The 18,011-nt window shown below is 41.1% G+C and overlaps 1 protein-coding gene across 1 annotated transcript in view; it reads right to left on the bottom strand.

Annotated features, from left to right (window-relative positions):
- The window catches only part of RAB3GAP2 (RAB3 GTPase activating non-catalytic protein subunit 2), a 116,090-nt gene extending 108,122 nt beyond the window's left edge, over positions 1–7,968 (bottom strand). The window contains exon 1 of the mRNA XM_068185612.1: positions 7,963–7,968. The gene's annotated coding sequence lies outside the window, so the exon portion shown is untranslated. The remainder of the gene's footprint in view (positions 1–7,962) is intronic.
- Positions 7,969–18,011: the final 10,043 nt, after the last annotated feature.

Raw genomic sequence — 18,011 nt, 5'->3', positions numbered from 1 at the left:
CAACTGCATATAGTCTGGAGCATCCACACCTACATTTTAGGAAGAGGAAAGTTCATGTTTAACTCCCCTGCCTGATCCTGAGATGATGTCTGACTCAAAGAAAGTAATAACCATCTGCTGAGAAATACAAAGCATTTTTAAAAAGCAGGGCTGGGACTTTCAAAATAGTGGATGGGGTGTTTGCCTCAGACCAGAGACTTCAGAGAAACAAACAAAAAAGAAAAATCTCCTTTTTAACTGCTCCGTTTATCTGTTAAGTTTTTCAAAATAGATCTCTCTAGTCTGGTCTCAGAGTTTCACATGATGTTTTGGAAATCAGTTCCTGGCTTCTCTCTCCTGGTGTAGTTTCTATAGGAGCACAGATTTCCCCTGACATTGGCCCATCCTTTTCCCTTTACAGTGTTATGCAGTGTGCTTTGGGTAGTGGCAAATTCAGCTCTAATCTTTTCATCTCCAGAAGCAGCTGATTTTCCTTAGGTGCTGTAAGAAGAGATTTTGGGGATCCTCTGGAGGGGACAGACTGGTAAGTCCAATTCTGCACTGTGTTCATAGATAGAACAAATAGCCTGCAGTAAAGGGAATCCTCCTCTGCTTCAGAAGGTTTATTCTCCTGGCCCCAGGCCACAGCAATAAAGAAGTCCTTTGAAATTATTCCTCAGTCCATGATAACCTTTGTAAATCCCACATCAGGAGGGGGTTTGGCAGAGTTATAGCTGCTGGTGTTGCCATTATTCTTTTCTTTGTCCATCATCCAAAGCATGTTTGTGTTGCAGAAGACAGTGAGTTTTTTCTTGAGTGCCTGTGCATGGACAGGGAAAAGCTAAGGGTCTCTGTCTCCTCTATCCTCTCTTTTCTCCACGCTGCTGTGTTGGGCTCTGGTAAGGGTAAAGCCAGCCTTCATGTGATAGTATCATAATTATTATTAGTCTTGGATGATATCCCGATGTGACATCAAACTCACTAGAACATACAATAAGTGATTATGAAGATTAAAACAAACTTAAGCTCTTTCTTGCTGTCAATATGTATTGTCTACCTAATAGCACCTGAAACTGAGGAGTCTCTGTCAATCAGAGCCCGTTTTTCATTTCTAATGAAGGAATTTCACAGAGGCAAATCCATCAGTTTTAGAAGAGATGCTCTTAGTTTGAATGAGTACAAAAAAGATTGAGAATCAAGCTCCTAATATTAATATTTTAACCTTCTGCTTGGCTACCTACCATCATTCCTTATCCCTGCTGTAAAGACATGGATGCTGGTGTGATTTCTGAATACGCTTAAACAGGACCCAACGTAAGGGATTTTTTTGAGGGGAATTGATAGCTCTGTGCCTGCAGTCAGCACTACTGAAGGCTCATTGGTGTCCTACTCTGCTTTTTCCATATATTGCCTTTGATGGGCACCTGAGAGTCTCTGAGCACTTCCAAAGCCTCACAGTGGCCTGGTGTGATGGGACAGCATCCCAATTCACAGAGGATTACATTTTCACTCTGCCAACCTTTAAGCTTCTGGCTTGGCACATAGGAGCCTTAGGCTCCTTATAGAGTCAGTTAAATCCCCTTCCACCTAAATTAGATATTCTGAATTATCAGAAGAGATTAAAAACCTGACTTTCAAGCATGGCTTCTAATTTGGGAATACTCCTGGTTGTTCTGGTAGCACCTTGACCTTGATTAACACATGGCAAAATCTGCAGGTCCCACTGACTTCTCATTGAGCTGGAGGCATTAAAGGCCAGGCCTCCAACTGGACAAGCAAAACCAAACACAACAAAAATCAGAAGCCAGTTTTGAAAACAAGCCTTATAGCTCTCTGCCAAAGGAGAACTGGAATAATTTTTAGGGGATTGCTTCCCTACATTTTTGAGTCCAAATGCAATACCTTAACCACAGTATTATCCTTTACTCTTAATTATAGAAGTTACAGAAAAGTCTAGAAGCTACAGGTCAAGCCAAAGGGTTTCTTTTGGGTTTTCAAAGCAGGAAAAAACCTCAGGAAAATAATTTATGCGAAAGTACTGGCTCTTTAAAGAGGGGAAAAATAATTTATTGGGAGGAGGGGACTACATTTTACCCATGATCTGCCTTGTTTACTCAGAACACAAGGAAAACAGGGCTCAGAGAATAAAATGCCACATAAGTGCAGTCATCAATACTGCTGGACCCACAGGCAGAAATGAGCCCTAACTAAAAATGCAGATGAAGCAACATAAAAAGTGAGAAACAAAAGGCCATGTAATGTGCTCAGACAAAGTTAAGAGAAATGGTCCTTTTTTGTCATTGTTCTACTCTCTCTGTGTTACTTTATTCCCAGACCATGCTACATAAAACAAAAACAAAACCAGTGGGGAAATCTGAAGTTGCAGCCAGAATTACTTGATAGTGTAGAAACAAAAGTTTTTTGAAAACACTTCTACAAATCTTCAGTAAGTCCCTATATCTTAGGCAATCCACAGTTGACTGACTGAATGATAAAAATGCAAACTTTCATATTAGGGGTCAAAGATAAAGAAGTCTTCAAATGAGTCTCAAGTTTTCTTGTGAATCAGGTCAAATTTTCTTAATCTGTGCTTCCTGACCAAGCACAAAACTACTGAGGTTTCATAGAAATCTATCAACAGAAGATTTCACAAGCCCCAAACCAGCAGGTTTCTTCTCTCTATTTTTAAGGTTATCTGTCTTGAAAGAAATACTTTTAAATGGAGTTGCCCTCTCTTGCCCTCTCTATGATGTTGAAAGTCATCCTGAGTAGTCTAAACCTCTAAAAAATATTGCCTTGCTTTCCTTTCACTTCATATCATCTGGATTGCCAGCTCTGGATCTTCACTATTTTTGCATGAACATCTGCTGGCATCCTGTAAGGATGTGTGTCAATACATCTCAGGTGCTGGTTGAAATCACCAGGAGGTGGTGAAGTGAAGGGAAAGACACTTAGTGCTGGATAGCTTTGGAACAGAGGTTTCCTTCTTCCAGCACATTAATTCATTTAAAATCCAAACAGCCAAGTGCTTTTTAGGTGAGTATATGGATGGAAACACAGAGCTATCATTTCCTGACTCCTTGTAAGCTACCACTGGTGAGTGAATGTTCTCATGTCATCAAAGGATGCAGGGTAAACCCAGACACCTTCTTTATTCTGGGGCTACATCCAGGCCTGGATTAGGGCAAAATGTTAGAAAGCACATTTTGGGCATACACAAATCAGAAATCTATCTTTTAAAGTTTGGCTTTTGTTTCCATGTGGCAGGTCATTTTCAGCTGTTATTCTGTAAGCAGCACAGTAACCTGTCCTGTGTGTTCACCTTTAGGTATATTTGGACTTTCTGAAGAAGGCTGTGCTGCTTGTGTCTGTCATCACTTGTTGGCGTAACTTTTTAATTAAAAACTGACAAGGCCAAGAAGACTGACTCTGCAGTTGTCAGTGATTGATTTATAAGAAGTTTCTTGAAATATCCCTTTATGAGTGAAGGTCCTTTGTTATTCAACCCAAAGAGGAGCACGCAGACCATGGACATGCTCTTGGAATCTGAGAAGGCATTTGTCATGACTGAGTGAGAGTATTCATTTGAAGTTCTTAGGAAATTTGGCACGAGAGGTCCCATTTAAAATCAATCCATTTTCTCAGCCTTAGGGGCACAAAGTGAGACATAGAGGAGAAACCTGACATCATCCAGTTGTCTGACAAATCAGATGACTGGTAGAGTTGCTGTTCTAACAAAACATTGGGATGGGCAAATGATTCACCACACTATCCAGGGAATTATCTGTGTGGACTCTCTGGAATGTGAAGTCAGCCAGTAGCATATTTAAAAGACTGATATGTTGCTCACCTCTATCAGTAACTGCTTATATTTGTCTTAATTTCTTAGGTTGCAGTCCTGCTAAGGAGCAAGGCTGAATTGTGTCACAATGTCTTTGAAATCAATTTCTAGACATAAAATGAAAACCAGTGGAACAGCCACCAGATGTAGCATGCAAGGTTTCTAAGAAGGTTACTGTCAGGAGCAACTTAGCAAAAGAAAGGAAATCTTAATGGTCTTGCAGAATTTCGGTATTTAGAACCACATTGTCCATATCTCTGCTCCCTACAACGGTTGCTGCAGCTTGAGGGCTCAAATAGAGCCATGGTCACTGCCACCTCACGCCATGCAGCTCTGTGCCAAGTATTGGCAAGCTGAGCTTAGTGCTGGGATTTGCCATGTTTCCTAGACTAGGTTTAGATTAGTGGCCAGAAGGTTTGGGGTCAGCACTACATATGAGGCTAGTTTTGGGGTCTATGAAGACCTCAGGCTGGAACATTATGCGTGAACTTGCTACTACTCAAAATTTTAAAGAGGAGTATCCACCTGCACTGCGTGCTTTTTTCTGAGAAAGTTTCACTGGCACTCGTACAGACTTTTGCAGTCTTTCCCAGATGAAGCCCCAGAATGCAGACACCTTTAGAGAAGACTTTCAAGACAAATGGGGAATAACAAACACACCACACTGACCTCCCTACCAAGACAAAGCTGGAGAGCTCCAGGTGAATTAATTAGCAAAGGACCAGCTGGACCACCTTATTGCAGGTATTGCAGGCAGAGGCTCTGAATGTTCCAGGGTGGTTGTGTATTTGCAAAGTGCCCAAGGCTGCAGCACAGGGCACTGAAGACAGCCAAACAAACAGCATAAACCCCTCTGCAAGCTCCTTTGATCTTGTGTATGAATTAGGATTCAGTCAGGAGATTTATGAGAGCAGCCAGTGCTGCACAAATCAGCAGGGCTGAAAATTGCACAAGAACCCAGCACAGAGAGGAATACTGAAGAACCCACTGGGCCACTGCTGTGACAAAGTCCTTTCTCTTGCACAGGACTCTTACAAAGCTCTTTCTGATCCCCGAGGCTGTAGTACCCTCCTGTGCAAACAGAACTGGGGGTACGGTGGGATTGCCAATCTCCTAACTGATGTGCTCTATTTATATGTGCCACCACAGTCCCACACCTCCTTCAGCTAATTTCCCCCCATCTTGCCATGCTCCAGAGCATCTCATGATTGCTACATGAAGACTGACAGCAAGCAAAAGCAATTTGGATTACACTCTGCTGCCTCGCCTAGACTCCAGAGCACGAACTGAAATGGGGCAGTGTTGAGGGAGCAGTTTTGTCTCATTTAGCATGAGGACTGATTTTAAAAAAGTATAACTTTAAACCATTTCCTCTTTTCTAATATCTGCTTTAGGCTTTTTGATTCCATAGCTCCCGTGAAGCAGTAAGTAGTGCACACAGACAGAATGACCAACATGTACTTCAAAAAGAAAAAGGAGCAAGAGAGGGATCTGTTCCAGCAGCTACTGGACCTAATCCAAGAGAAGGCCCTAAAGCATTTCCCGGAGAATCCTCAGAGGACTGAAATGGAGCTCATTGCCCTGGAAAGAGCCCTGACACCGGCATTGCAGGGAGGAATGTCATGGATTAACTTCCTTTGTGATTGACTCTAATGACTGCACCCTTGAGTGCTGCACTCTGGAGAAGATAGACATTCAGGGGTGATTGGAGGACCACCCCACAGCATGCAGTGTGCAATCCCACCACCAGAAGATGGATGAGAACAAAGGCATTACTTACACTGGTCATTCTTAAGCTGTGATGTGTGCTTTGCAGATCCCTAGCACTTTTCCAGTGGAGGTCCTGATTTATATCCAATTAACTTCCAGTCTTCTTGCTTTGTTGCTTACCTGCCTCATAACCAAAAGGTCAGTTCACCATGGGCTTGCTATTCAAGAAACAACATGATACCTCTGGTTTTGCATTTATTTTCTATTATTTCTTATCACAAAATAAACTTATTCTGATGCCACTCAGCTGCCAAATTTCATTGGAGTATCACCTATTGAAAGCATAATATCTTTCCATGCTGTTAACTCCAAGTGTGAGTAAATGCAAAAACATATTCTTGGTTACATGACATTCCTTCCCCCCAACTATTTTCTGGTCTCTAAATGGGAGCATAATGCCTCCCTGATCCTGTTTCCCTGACCACACGAGGCAGCCTGCCAGTGTATCCTCTTTGGCTTACACATGTCCAGAGGATCTCTTGACCTCCTGATCCCCACAGTGCTTCAGCATCTTTCTCATACACTCATAAATGTGCAAAAGCCATCAGACACTTAGCATGAAAAACTCACAATGCTAAGAACCATCAGCTTTTACACAGGCACTGCTACTGAGTTCAGCTATTCTGGAGAATATTCCCAGCACTCTGCATACCCGTAGTTCAGAATTAGACCACTGTTTTCTTCTGTACAACCAACATGTTGAAAGGTTTTAGAAAGCAGAGAAACATCAGGCAAAGTGTTTTTTCTATAATGGTATGAAGCACTGAATTGACATATATCAAAATCCACTCAGAGTAAGCGTTCTCACTGCTGATGTCCTTGCATGAAGGGCATGAAAGGAATTTCAGTTTGCATAAATTACCTCTGCACCAAAGCAGGAACCTGTGACTTGGGGCATGTGATTTAATTTTGTATGGTTATCTTATTTTTTATGCTATTATAAGTAATCAAAGCATTAATGTGTCAGCTGGTGCAGATACCTGAGAAAGCCCATTTGTCAGAAGGGACCTTTTCTAAACTGTTAGAAATGCAGTGCAACTAATAAACCCCTTTGCATTGCTGTGTCCTATTAAGTGATACATCAGCATCACAAAAATCACAAATGCCTGTGGCACAGCAGCCTCCACAGGTGAACAGTCATTGCAAACCTGGATCTGGAGAGAAGCTCTGTGTGTGAACCTGCTGCTGATGCAGACAGGAATGGAACCTCCGGAAACAGAGGTTGGTGGCCCCAGGATGGCCCCAGGATGCTACACCCAAAGTGCTGCTGCACTGAGCAGAGCTGTGACAGATGAATGTTCTGCTGAAGTACTCATGTTTCCTCATCATCATCAATACCCAAGAAGAAGCAGGGATGTGATGTTGATTTCCAAGCCCCCTGTATTTCGTGGTGGCCATCCCAAGATGTACTGCCAGAGAAACCACCAGGTGCAGAACAAAGGGGCACAGCATCACAAGAGGGGCTGTCTTCCCAAAATACCACACCATCCCATCAGATGGGATCATCATCAACACAGCCATCAATAAGGCAGGTACTACAAACTAGCATGGCTTGGTGTATTTAAATGCCACACAGTTTGATGATGTTTTGGCAAACAAAGTAACAAAGGACAATATCTGTGTGTGAACTCACAGCTGTTATGGAATATAAAACAATGTTAGTTCCGCAGAGGGGATCTCTCTGCTTTATGTGCTTCCAGAGGGGATTCTGAGCCAGCCCAGCAGCTCTCCTGCAAATTCTCCTCCCATTAGAAAGAGCTGTGCGAATACACAGGCAACATGCATTAGAACACAGCCCATGGAAACGGCTCAGGAGCCGTTTGGCTGAGCTCCAGCCTCGAGTCAGCTGAGCATCTGCGGGAATGCTGGGCTCCTCACTGCAGGCATTGTCTCCAGGCTGACAGCAGCACAGCTGTGAGAAAGCACACCGAAGAGCCTTGACAGAACCCTCCACTCAGAGCAAAATATTGGTGTAACATGCTATGTTTGGAGTAACTAGAGGAGCTATCATTAAAACCCTGTAAATTTGGTGATGTTCTCCCAGTGCCTGAGGCTCACAGAGCCATCAGCTTATCAGATATGAATGCAAGAGACCGGATCATATTCAATAATTTTTTCATGTTTTCCCAGTACAGGCTGCCTTAAAAAAAAGAAAGAAAAAAGAAAAAGAGAGAGAGAGAGAGAGAGAAATTAAAAAGGAAATTCCTGAATAAAGGCAAGAAATTCATACCATATATGGCTAGGAATATTTGAGGAAGATGTCCTGATTATAGGAAAAAAAAGAATATTATAGCTAAACAGAAGATTATTGCCCATTTGTTCTGACAAACACTTTTGGCATGTCTTGTCTGATGGTGTCCAGTACTTCTCAGGCACTAAAAAGAACTGATGTAGAGACAATTAAAATAAATGGAATCTGTTTTGTGACTCCATTGGGAACTGGAATTTAAGTGCCAGAAAGCTATCAGCATTTTATGCTTATGCACTTCCTAGGGGTCTTTCTGTCTCTTAGATTTTGAAGATCACATCCCTTGTTTAGATCACAAAACTCCAGAAAGGCAGGCAGGGAAACATTTATAAATATGTAGTGAGGGAAATGGATAGATCCAGTAGACTAAAAGCATGACAAGCATGTGCATGAATAAAGATGATAAAAGTACTGTATGGTCAGAATCAGAGCTGTTGTGGGGTGTTTTTTCTGTAGTTGATCTCTAAAATACAAGAGGTGACACTCTTGCCCCACTGAAAGCAGTGGGATTTGTGCCATTGACTTCAAGACAGCTAGGATTTTACCCCATTTAATGAGCTATGGAAACCAAGCCAAAATAATCCCAAGTGTTCCTTGAACTCTGATGAACTGGAAATCCAGTTTCAAACTGCAGAGCCCATGTTCAGCTCTGTATGTAACAGATGCAAAGCAGAGGCTGTCATCTTCAGAAATACATCTGCAGGTGAGCTAATCCCACAGACAATTTTGTGAAAAAAGAAAAGCAAACCCCCCAAAAAATCAGTTTTTCATGTTGGTCTAGCTACTGCAGCTGTGCTCCAGTCAGTGTACCTCTCCAGTCCAGGATTTTTTCTCCTTTCTCTTGAAGGAAAGCATTTGGAGCATGAAAAGCTATTGCTAAAATTTTGCCTGTTAATGTCCCAAACTAAACGGGTGGATTATTACTAACAAAGTGGAAAATATTATATATGACTCTATTTAGAAGATAACCAGGTTCATTATCATTTTATGGCATATGGTAGTTATTTATGGCATATGGGAGTTCCCCATAGAAAATTTTCCCATATCCAAGTCCCTGTTCAACAGAAGAAAGATTTCTTTGTTTGTGATTCCGTTACACAGAAGAATGGGGTTTAAAGATCACATTTACAATATGCCATGTGTGGCTTTATCTGCCAGGGTAGTAGCTCATTGTACATGAAGAAAGGGCTGCATTGCCTCATTGGCAATATATATTGGCAATATAAATTATTGACAGAAAGAGTATGTGCCCAGTGGCTGCAAATTCCCTTCTAGAGGGAACCTGGAAGGACCTTAGTTTCTGGAGGCAAATCCCCAAGTGCAATAGTGAATAGGCTGCTTTCACTGTCCTCTCCCTGTCCTATCATGACTGTGTCTTCTCACGGCCGCATTTGTTGGATACTGATCTCGGACTTTGAACTCAAAGAGCTGTGAGTGGCACGATGACACACTGCCATGGGGAAAGGAGGAAAATATTCTGCAATCAGAAACTAATATTGCATTTGGGGGCTTGCCTTGCTCTGTTTCCTTCCCCTGCCTCCTGTACAAGGGAGTTTTTATGTCTCCCCTGAGCAGCATGGAGAGTATCTGCCTCAGAGCATCCAATGTGTGGAAAAATAAGCCAGAGCTGGCCCCGAGGGTGATTGAGGTGACATGAGGTGGCTGCCCACTGCACAGACTTGGCCATCTTTCTAAGTGACTAACTACAGAAATGGCAACACAAGGAACAATCAGAAATCTGGGATGCATCCTGGATAAATTTCCTGACTGAGAACGTGGAGAAATGCAGGCAGCCAGGGAGAAGATTGGCAGAAGGCTCCCCACCTGGTTTGCTGACTGAAGTTAGGAAACCTTGTTATAGTCAGGCCTCAACAGCAACATCCTGAAATAACATCTCAAACCTTGTTATAGTCAGGCCTCAACAGCAACATCCTGAAATAACATCTCCCTTATATTCACAATATATTCTAAGACAGCTATCCACACATTGTTGGCTATTAGGAGCATGAGATTATGAATAATATCCTTTTCTACATGTACAAGAGCAGAGACATCAACTTCCACTTAAATGCCAGTCCTGTGGGTTTTTAGCAGCAGAATGTTTCTTTTTAGCCTTTCTCTGTATTTTATTAAAATCACAGTAGTAAAAGAACTCAATGAAATTTATATTCTGTATGTACAGCTTGACAAAGTATTTCACAAACAGGAAAATACGAGTGAGATTTTAATGGAAGCAAAAAGCTGTATCCTGGATACAGTATGGTCCATTTACCTGTATCAAGGAGAAATGTCACACTGCAATGTGTGTGTGTGTTACCATGAGATAACACATGCCTTCTGGGAATTAGGAAACACTTTGCCTTGCTTGAGCCTTTAGCAGAATGGCAGGAATTATCTCATGGTAATAAGTAACCCAAAATGTCTAATTCTTGCAAGAAAATGGCAAGAAGAAAACAAACAATTACTTCATTGTTATGATAGATCATGGTCCTTCCCACTGACAAAATAGTTAGTGATTGAAGATGCCTTGGGAATGTATCTGAACTATCTATGTGCCTCTACCTAGTGAATCTATGGGTCTGCAGTTTATTATGCATACAGGTATAATATATGTAGGGATAGACACCATTTTCAGATGTACACAGACATTTGAAAAAGACCTTTATGACTATACTTAATAAATACTGCACATATGTTTAACTTTACAGCTGTTTAACATGATTATACTCTTTATTAGGAATTTGGAACTGCTTTGAACATTGGCCCTATTACACCTTTTTAAATGCTCTAAATGCTAATGCTAAAGGATGAAAATGGAGCTTTTAATACATGGATTTATGTACAGGTTCATAAGTCAGTTTTAGAAACATCTAACTATATTTAATTTTGAATATAACTAAATGTGCATATCCAAAAGTATTATTTTATTATAGCAATTAGTTTTCGATAGACTTTCAGAAAGAAGCAGCTGCAACCCAGAGCAGAATGCCTTTTGTCCCCAAAATTTATTGTTTTATAGGTATTAAAGCTTCACTTAATTAGAGCTAACTGCAAGATTATGACACATTATAAAGCACTTCTCTGCATACTTAACTTTTGAGATTACTCCAGACTTACATGCCTGAAATCTGCCACAGACAGGCAGGCACATGGCTGTCTCATTATTTTCATGATCTCTGGATAAAATTCTACCGCTCTGAGCCTTGGGTTCTTTAGGAATTTGCCAGAAGCCAAAAAAGAAAAAAAAAAGAAAAAAAAAGAGAAAGAAAATAAAAATAAGAAAAGAAAAAGGTAAGGGAGGATGTTAATATTTGACTTTAGGATTAGAAGGGGTTTATGTTAATTATTGATATGTCTCCTTTAATGTATATGACATGTTCCTTGAGATTGATGAGATAGCTACAGAATATTAGCGACCTTTCCCTAGACTAACGTTAAGCAAAATATTAACAAAAATTGCATTCCTTTAGCCTTATTATTGGGAAGAGATCAAAGAACAAATTTGTAGCTCCATAAACATGGGCCTCAAGACACATTCCTCATACGAAGGTGAGGGAGTCAGCCCCATTTGTTCATTTGCAGAATCTACTCTTCAGTGCTCATTATTATTTGATACATGACCAACACCAACATATTGCAGCCAATGGCTCGTTCATGAACTATGCATTAGGACAACTGCTTAGGCCAGCTGCCTAAAGCTTGGCCAGGTTTGCTAGATTCTGACCCCTGTCTGTGCAGCTCTCCAACCCATAGGAGGATTTCAGCACGGTTAATTCATGCAGTTTATCAACTAGGTGAACACTTCCACAAATATCTGCAAAACTTTCTTGCTACCTAGATATGATTGCAAAGGAAATTCTCTTGATCAGCATTGTCAGAAGAAGCAAAACTGCATTTTTATTGAATTCAGAGGACCCAAAAATGTGAGGAAAAGGAGATAAGCATGAGTTAACGCGTAAAAAATATGGTTCCACATAAAGAAATTAGCCAGGGTAACAGACTACATATGAGATTAATTTTGGGGGATCCCTCCCTACTGCGGACTTTCTGGATAGACTTATTTATTCTTTCCATGCTTCTGTTGCCATTAGTATGAAGGGCATAAGATTCCCCAAGAATCCCAAGACACATGGGTAAAAGTGAATTTTGTAGTTACACTGAACAAGTCTGAAGGGAGGAAGACTGGTAAGATCCATGAAATACAAATGAAGATAGGAAGAGTAATCACTTACTTTTTTTCCCCCCTCCCAAAAGCAACAGATGCCTCCTTTCCTCTGAGAAGCAGCAGTCCCCACCTTCTCTCCTGCGTCTCACAGGCTGATGGGAACAGAGGGGAAGAAGATTGACATAGTGGCACAGTCATGCTGCAGGAAAACCAAGAGCAAGGGTGAAGAAAAGGATGGGATGGGATGGAATGGGATGGGATGGGATGGGATGGGATGGGATGGGATGGGATGGGATGGGATGGGATGGGATGGGATGGGGTGGGATGGGACAGGGAAGGCTTGGAGAGCTACTGGTAGGTGGTGGTGCCAGCAGCTGTGCCATCAGGAGGTAGGGCTCAGGTATTCAGGCTAGGACAGCCCATGCTGGCTGTGCCATCCCCAGAAACCTGCCACCCTCCCAGGCATGCCAGCTGCTGAGGACCTGCTCCAAAGCTTCCCAGTTGCAGGGGATATGAAGACTGTAACGAGAAAGATGCTTAGGTTCCATGGTAAAACAAGTTTTATAAGTAACAGAGACAGAAATATCACAGAATCACAGAATGGCTTGGGTTGGAAGGGACCTCAAAGATAATCTCATTCCACCCCCCCTACTGTGGGCAGGGACACTTTCCACTTGACCAGGTTGCTCAGAGCCCCATCCAACCTGACCTTGCCAGTACTCCATGACCCTCACAGTCAAGAATTTCTTCCTAATATCTCATCTAAACCTACTCTCTGTCAGTTTGAAGCCATTCCCCCTTGTCCTATCGCTTCACACTCTTGTGAAAAGTCCATCTTTAACTTTCTTGCAGGCCCCCTTTAGGTACTGGAAGGTGCTCTAAGGTGTCCTTCTCTTCTCCAGGCTGAACAGCCTAAATTCCCAGCCTGTCTTTTTGTCTTGTCAAGGAATTCCCATTTCCATTGGTCGCATTGGTTTACATCTATCTTAAGTGTCCCAATCTGTACATTTCTGTAGCCATTCTTTAGTGGTTTTCTTATTGCTGTCACAATAAATTACTCTACAGTGAGTATGTGATTGTTAAATATTAGTTAATTTTGTTGGATCATCTTCCCTAAACAGAACAATATTTTATTGGCTCTGTCCCTTGATATTCCATTCTCACCCTGCTGTTTACTATACTCACTTATTGCTTAATTTGAATTTTAGTCTGCTCTGTCATTTGTCCTCCACATCTCAGCATGCTATGCACTGGTAATAATAACAACCAAGATCCATATTCTGAGCTTATTAACGGAAGAATAAATTTGAAAACTTCTGTGTAGGCTTCACCAGAGGTCTATAGAGCTTACAAGCACCATGATTTTACACTGAAATAGCACATTGGTGCTTTTGTTGCAGATCATGTTGCAACATCAAGGCTTTTGTATGAAGCCTTAAATTCATTAACCTCGTGATTTCTGTCAGAGTACTAAAACAAATGAGTCTTACAAAGAGTGAGTAGAACTTGTAATTAGTAACACAATTACAATGAGAGTGGAATCTATCACCATGCACTATTTTGATATAATTACTAAGCATTAGCATTTGCTTTGTCCCACAAGGTAAGTCACTGCATAAATGATGATGGGGACCAGCTTGTCTGCCGGTAAATACTAGGATAGCCCCAGCGGGGTCACCAGAGAGGAGCTGTCTTACAGCCCCGAGGATTATGGCCCTGGCAGCTCCACCACGAGCCTCACTGGAAGTCAGATCCAGTCTCTAGTGCATTTTCTCTAGGAGGCAAATAAAATTAATAACTGACTAGGAATGAAAATGAGGGAATGAAAAAAATACTTGCACAAATGTGTGGTTGCCTTTCAGTGATTCAAGTTTACTGCACATGCTACATCGAAACAAATCTTTGCAATTACATTTTTCTTGGGGGAAGGGAGGTGTTTTTTTCCTGAACTCCTACACCCTGGCTAAAAGCTAAAAGCAGGCTGAGTTGTGTAAGGCTGTGTTGAGTCTGATTAGACAGGAAAGCACGCTGTGACACTCCCATCCGTGTGAAAGAAGAACAAAGCAGCTCCTGAAGTCTGTCCTTGCTGGAGCTTGATCTTCCTCCCACTTGCTCATGTCAGCAGTCCTGACGCAGGAGCAGGAGATGCATCCAGTTCTTACTCAGCAACAACTGCTATGGAAATCAGAGGGAAGGGTGTGGGCTCAGCTGTTTTTTATCCATCAGGATTTGAACTACTGTGCGTTCTTTTCTAGTAAAAGCTCAACAAAAAACTGATCAGAAGACCTTAAGATTTGTTACAGTGGATTTTTATACACTTCTTCAGCATAAATAGTAGCAATATAGGAACAGTGCCAAAAGTAAGGATTGAGACACAAATCAAAACTAAATTTATTGTATATATATATATATATATGTGTGTGTGTGTGTGTGTGTGTGTGTGTGTGTAGTTTTGCAATGGAAATAAACTTTGTCGTTGTCAAAGACAGACTTGCAAACCATGCTGGAAAATGTTCTTTGACACCAGTGAGATCTTCTGTCCTATACTTCATTACAATCACATCAGACCCATGTAAAAAATGAAACTGTTCAAAGCAAACCATTAGCTTACTAAACTTGTCAGATATTTTACTTAAATTTTTAGTACTCCTAAAAGATGCTGGACTTCAGTGTTTCAGCTAAATGTCCTTAATTCTTTTTACATCACTATCAACAACACTGAGTTATGAATATCCCAGAATAATGTCTGGCATTTTCTTCCATCCCTGTAAACACTGGCACCATCACAGAGCATTTTTGCTAACTTTAAACTAAGCTGATGAGATATAGAGGGGAACAACTTTTCCTGTAGTAGCAGAGGGCCAGATAGGAATGACTGGCCATGATTAACCCCTGACAGATTTGAACAGTGACCTAGATACCAGAAGCAGCACAGCACCTAACAACATGAAATAGAAACAAAATCCATAACCTTTATTAAATATAGTGTTCCATTTCATCCCACTGCAGAGACATCATCATCATGCTGTGGGTAAAGATGAAAATAGCACGCCTGATACGATGCATTTATATAATACATAATAATGCTTAGCAGACATAGACCACTGTTCATTCTCAAAACACAATCATTTAGACCTCAATAAAACTGTGAGGTAGAGCAGTGTGTTGCTTCTTTTTATTTTTTTAATAATTATTTTTCCCCTAAAACTTATTGAGTAAGTACATCACAGCATGGAACAATAGATCTATGGCCAAATTCTGATCAAATTACTTTGGTGAAAATACTAATTATCTTTGAAGCCAATGGAAAACTTCCAGCAATATGACCAAAATCAGAATCTGGATCCTATTTGTGCATGCCATAAAGCTGAATTGTTATTGGATAGCTTGGTACATCTAAAAATAACCCCTTTGGTTTATTTTTATCTCATTTTGGAAATCAGGTTCACATTGTTTCTTACTTCTCTGGCTAACCTAAAAAGTAGAATCTGACAACGTGCTTATTTTCCGGTTTGCTGTGTTCTCCTGTCTGTTTCCAGACACCCTTCTTTCCCAGCTGGGAAAGCAAGATGATGTGGTTTTGCAAGGAGATGGTTCTGGTGACAAACTAAGGCCCTGTACAGCCAGTTATCCCACCTTAGGAGTGGCCAGGTAATTCAAAGTAAGGTTCCCTTCCCTCTCTCTGCACCTGACTTTGGGGTGCTGCTTTTGTGCAGAGATTGAGTCAATTCAAAGTGAACCCTGATGCCTATCATTCTCATCCGGTTGCTTTACACCCTCTTGGGATCTTTAAAGAAGACTTCTAGAATCCATCCTCCTTTAAATACATGGCTGAAGCTATTGCAGTCAAGGTTACTCCCAGCTCTGTCTCAGCAGCTGTTACAGGAGGCCCAGATGGCCTTCCTTTGCTTCTGATAACCTTGGAGAAGGTGGGATGGATCTCAGCTTAGCCTTCAGTTCACTGTAAAACACGGTCAGGACGATTCATGGCAGTCAGCAGCTGTTGGCCATTTTGTTCCGTATGCAAATTCTGGGAGGGATAAAATTTACTTTCTCTTGTGGAAGTAATGAATTCATTTGAACAGGCCATTGTGGTTGAACTGTTAAAAAGTTCAGGAATGCCTGTGTCAGTTCTTTCCTTCCAACATTTTATTCTATCCTGTCATTTTGTCAATTAAGGCTATTCTGCCAGTTCAGTGCAGTCAGCAGAAAACAAAACAAGGCAACTGCTTTTTTTTGGGGGGTGGAGGAGGGGCTAGGGGAAAGATTGAAAAAAAAAGTACCACACAACCCAAGTCATTTTAAGCCTCTAAAGTGGTAGAGTGACTCAATAAAAAATGAAACCTAGTACACTCAACAAGGTATTTTAACCAAATAAGGTATTACAAAAATAAGTCCTAAATAAAAAAATACACAGAGAGACACACACAGACATGCTTAAATGCTGTAGTCAGGGGTTTAGCTCAAAGCTTTCTTTCCTTGCTCACCTTAAAATGAGCAAAGACTTCAAACTGACCCCATGCTCCCTGAGGGTTACATAGAGTCTTTGCCACAGTCAGAGACATTCCTTTTACAGAATCTTCTATTGGATCAACTATTAACAAATCCTGCAATTGTCCCTGGATCAAAAGCTGTTCTTCCTTGGATCAGAATATGCAATACTGCTGCAGGATAGCTCTGCATCTTTTTGCATCAAGGAGTGCTTGCTGTTCTACTGTAGAATACATCTTCGGAAAAATTAGATCCTGCCAGGGATAGCAGCTCCATTTAGCACAGAGTTTCTGTTTCCACAGAAACCACACCACTGAAGTCTGCAGAGGGCAGATGTGGAGTGAGAACATCTGTGACCACTTAGGTTAATTGCCTTTCCCAACTCTTACCCCACTTCTGGTCTCTGGTGGCCTTCTGAAGATCAATGGCAGATCACCAGGCATCTTGTTGCAGGCTTTCTGCCATCCTGCCCCATCTCCTGGGGTTATCTAAAGCTGGATTTAAAACTCTATCCAGAGGTTCCCCGAGGACTACTTCTAGTGAATCTGCTGTCTCCTTTGTCCCTGGCTTTCTCTCTGCTCCTGGACAGACCATTTAGACCCTCTACTCCACAGATCTACAGCTTCGCAACAGCTCAGGAAGCTTCCCAGCTCAAATGTAGAGGTGCATTATGATTTATTTGATAGCTCAGATACAACTATGATAAGAATCACAGAGATTTAAATGGTTATTTTACTCTTTAACATGCTTTCATAACAAATATATATTTTCAGATAAAAGGAATGCCAAGATATTGCATATTCATTACAGATACTTCCAACATACTACATGGTTTTCATTATTACTCTCTGATAGTCTTTTCTAAGAATGTTAATGTTTCCCAAAAAATGAACAGCAAAAGAGATGTTGCCAGTGCCGATGCATGAAAATTATTCAAGCCTTACCTCCTCTGCCAAGATACTAATTGAAATTCAAGCTACAAAAAAAAGAGGAAAGAAAAAAAGAAACTTATTTTAAAAGTAAGTTTGAAACCACTACTAAAAGCCACAACAGTCAAAAATGCTGCAGCAAAAGAAAACAAGGGGTGAAATTCACAGAGTTGCCATTGCCCTAGGTTTCATTGTTGTTCTACCTCATTGCTATGGTGGCTTGTTAGTTTCCTTTTGAAACTCTTCAGATGTGGGAAGAAGTTGGCTGTATGGCTGAAAAGACTGGGGGCATCAAAAGAAAGATGAGATATCAAAGCTGAAGGAAACAATCAAAACTAGCTATTTTTAGCTATGATTATTAAGAAACAGTACAGAGATCTTTAACATAGTGGGACCAGTTTACAAGACCCTTCTGGTTTTTTAGGCCATCAGAGACATGCCCAGGGACAGAGCAACTGGCCTTACAAGTTTATTCAGACCACTGTCAACCCATATGTTTAAGAAATAATTCTGTCTTCTCTGGAGTAGATTTTCTGATTCCATTTTAGAGGTCTTGGGGATGTGCAAGAATTTCTGAAACTACAAAGT

The sequence above is a fragment of the Anomalospiza imberbis genome, chromosome 3 (assembly GCF_031753505.1).
Source record: "Anomalospiza imberbis isolate Cuckoo-Finch-1a 21T00152 chromosome 3, ASM3175350v1, whole genome shotgun sequence".
NCBI lineage: Eukaryota > Metazoa > Chordata > Aves > Passeriformes > Viduidae > Anomalospiza > Anomalospiza imberbis.
This window is presented reverse-complemented; position numbering and strand designations above follow the sequence as displayed.